We start from the raw sequence: 3,691 nt of genomic DNA, 5'->3' as shown, positions 1-3,691 counted from the left end.
GTGTGTGTGAGAGAGAGAGAGAGAGAGAGACAGAGACAGAGACAGAGACAGAGACACAGAGAGAGGACAAGGTCTCCTGTAGCCCAGGCTGGCTTCGAACCTGCCATGCAGCTAAGGCTGGCCTTGGCTTCAGACTCCTCATTCTACTGCTTCCTCCAAGTGCTGGGATGACGGGCATGTGCCACCACACCTGCCACCTATTAGAAGTTCTGTCACATGTGTCACAAAATGACATATGATAAATAAGTTGGTCACTGGGTTGTAGAAATAGAAACTCTCAAGCTGAGAATTTGTGGTGGTGAGTAGGGACACCACCACCATGCTCAGTTCCTCCTCTTCTTCTGTTGGTGAGGGTACCATCCTGGCCTGCCCTGGCTGGCTCCACAGCTTCCAGAACTTGCAGGCAACTTTCTGAAATCTGTCACCTCCACTCCCAGGTTTTAGGGAAAGAAAGCTGCAGCTCCTGTCTCTGGGCAGTGCCACCTGCTTCCGGCGAGTGCCGTGCCATCCCTTACTTCTCGGGATGATTTTGTTGCTGTTGCTGGGCAGAGATGGCTCTCACATCTCAGCCAATCCGCAGCGCTCCATCGCTAGCTCCTCTCTGGAGCCTTCTGCATCCCCCACCGTCTATTCCTTCCATGAACTCACCCCTTATGACATGTCTTCGTGACATTTATGAGGACAAGGATTATTTCAGCTTGTCGTTGTTTTAAGTTGTTGTATGACTTCCTGGGCTGACATGAATAAACACCCGTCCCCCCAGATAAGGCACTGAGAAGCCAAGAGGTCATTCCACCCAAGTCTAGCTTGGTAAACCAATGGATTTGTTGCGTTTACTCACAGGGGCCTGGGTGACTGAAAGGCAGTGGCATCACTGGAAAGCTCCACCCCCAGCGTGGGTGACAAGTCATGCAGAGTGCATCCTGGGAGCTCCGTGCATGACTTACCGGCTGCCTTGGTAACCAGCAATTGTTACTGCTTTTGGAACCTAAGGAGGCGGGCCTGTGAGTCTTGTAACTTTCATGAGCTTCCTGAGCTTCTAAGTTTCCTGTCCTTCCTGAATCTTACCAGACTCCCTCCTCCCTCCAGGAGGGAATGTTTCAATTTAGAGCAAATAACCACATGACACCCGTGACACAGGCATTATAGTGTGTTGTCACCAGGGGGGATCAAAATGAGACCCATCAGCGGAGAAAGGGAAGCCTAGAAGCTGAGGAAAATTCCAGAAGCTTTTCTTTCAGATTCTGTATTCTTGGTAGAAGTTTTAGGCAGCAGCAGTCCATTTTCTGTAGAGAATGACAGAGACAATTCAACTGGAACCATCCAGCAGGCATTTCTTTAACTGAAAGCTAGCCCTGTGTGTTAGGTAAAAGCTCAGGGGCTCTCAGCTGGTTGACGTGGCATGCTGATGTGCTGTGACTCCTCATAGATGTGTTACCCAGCTCTGACAGGTCTGTAAGATTTAAGTTTGCTTTGAGAGCTGTGCTGTCAGTGACAGATCTGAGGCAGAAGTAGAAGTTGAACAGGTGCCAACCTGGAAGGCAGACCAGGGAGTAGCATGTGGCCAGGAAGAGAAGCAACACAGCAACCTGGCCAACCAGCAGGGAGTGAGAGCAGCCTTCACCTGCGATCTCAGGGAAGACCAAGGGTATTCTGACAGTCAGAGGAGCCGAACGGTCAGCCAAGGTGTAGGGAATGGCTGAATGTGCTTCAGAGACCCAGAAAACCATCACATTGTGGTAAGGCACTGTTGACTTTTTTTGTGCAAGTTTTTAGTCTTTTAATTACTCCATGTGTGCCACTAAAACCATGTCTTTAAAAAGGTGTGCACACCCACAGTTCACATCGAGAACCACAGAGTGGTGCGTTTACAATGTGAGGTATCTAGCAGGGCATGATGGTGCACGCCTCTAATCCCAGCATTCAGGAGGCAGAGGCAGGCGGATCTCTGTGAGTTTAAGGTCAGTCTGGTCTACATAGGGAGTTCCAGGACAGCTGGGGCTACAGGGACACCCTGTCTCAAGAAGACCAATAAATAAATTAAAATAAAATGAAAGGTATCTCTTTGTTCATTTTGCTTAACAGGTAGCCTATGTGAGCTTGAACCATAAATAAATGTCATCTTTTCCCTTTTTATCTGAGCTACAGAATATGGGAGAAAATTTATGGACTTTTAAATGATGATTTCCTCCCACTCTTTTCTCTTCCACAAGCTGGACTATGAGGTTCCTCCGTGGGTTTTTTTTTAATCATCATGTAAAATCACACCCTGTGCACACCCTGATACAGATAACACGACCATCAGGCCTCACTGAAAGGAACTTAAGTGAATTGCAGCCTGCTCGGCTCACCAAACACATTCCAAATTTTCTTCAGCTTCTGGTTACCTCATTTGTAATAGAACAAAGGACCACTAGACGGAGCTAGGGTTTAAGAAATCACAGCTCTAACCTGTGTGCCTTAGATGGCAGAATGCTAGCGGATGGAGAAGCTTGCCATCCCTTCCTGTCAGAGCCATGCCGGCCCTGCTAACAGAAGTCCTTGGATCCACACTAGCAGATGAAGGGCGGTGTTCTTAGCAACCCAATTTATTTAGTCCTCTAGTGACGACCTCTGACTTGACCCTTTCAAAGTCAGGCTGGCATCCCAGACCTCCCACGCTCTCCGCGAGTCTGACACATTGTTGGGAAGGAATCAGCTCTGTTTTCTGAGACCAAGAAATGGAGACGGTGTCTTTGCAACCTCTTACGGTGTTTCTTAGGGTGGTGAAGCCAGATGATGGAGGTTCTTGGGTCAATTTTGTTTTGGCATTGGTCTATGTATTTACTGTTGATCCATTCTGTAACCAGTCAACTGTAAACACATGGCTACTGCGGGCGTAGTCCTGGTCCCCAGCCACACCCTTGGGCATATATACCACAGGTACAGATGACGGGCAGTTGGAACCCTCCCCGCTTAAGTGAACAAAAAGAGGGTTGTTTGGGCCTCCGTCCAGAGCCTCGGGTCAATGTGATTTCTACCTAGGGACCTGTGGAAAGCTGGCACCTGCCGCACCTGTGTTCTCCAAACCATGGTTATAGCTGCTTAATTAATCCCCAGGGCACTTTGGGAAGTCCTCAGAGGCAGTGCAAGCTTTGACGCTGGTCAGCCGGTTTGTTCCTGTTTTCTACCCTTACACTTGGATCCTAAGAGTTTTCTTGGCAAAATGTTTGCTGGGTAAGAGGGGACCCCGACGGGGGTGGGGTGGGTGGGGGGAGCGACACTTATCAATGACTGCACGCATGCTGATGGCAAAGATAAGCCAAGACCGCTCCTGCGTCGCCGAATCTGCCAGTCACCCTGCAAGTCTCATCCTTTGGACGATTCCTGGGGAAGCCCTGCTAGTTCAGGCTGACCAGCCCTGCAGAAGGCCCTGTGCCCCGAGCCTGGGGGTTCTGACTTGGGCCCCAAAGCGAGCGAAGGAAGAAAAGTCCCTATCCTGTTGACCTTGCTGCGGTGACTTCACCAGGAAAGCAGCTCGCTGTGCAGCGCTCCCCACCCAGCTCCGGGCGCACCCTGGGCACACTTCCCGGCTGCGCCCGGAGGGTGCCGCTGCCGCCCAGCCTCGCGCATCGCTGCCCGCGGCTTACCGCGGCCTTGGGGGCCCCGCGGGGCGCAAGCTCGGTAGGAGGCGCCCCGGGCCGGGCCGGGT

Source organism: Nannospalax galili, unplaced genomic scaffold (genome assembly GCF_000622305.1).
Source record: "Nannospalax galili isolate Female #2095 unplaced genomic scaffold, S.galili_v1.0 scaffold648, whole genome shotgun sequence".
Taxonomy (NCBI): domain Eukaryota; kingdom Metazoa; phylum Chordata; class Mammalia; order Rodentia; family Spalacidae; genus Nannospalax; species Nannospalax galili.
Note: the sequence above shows the minus strand (reverse complement) of the source record.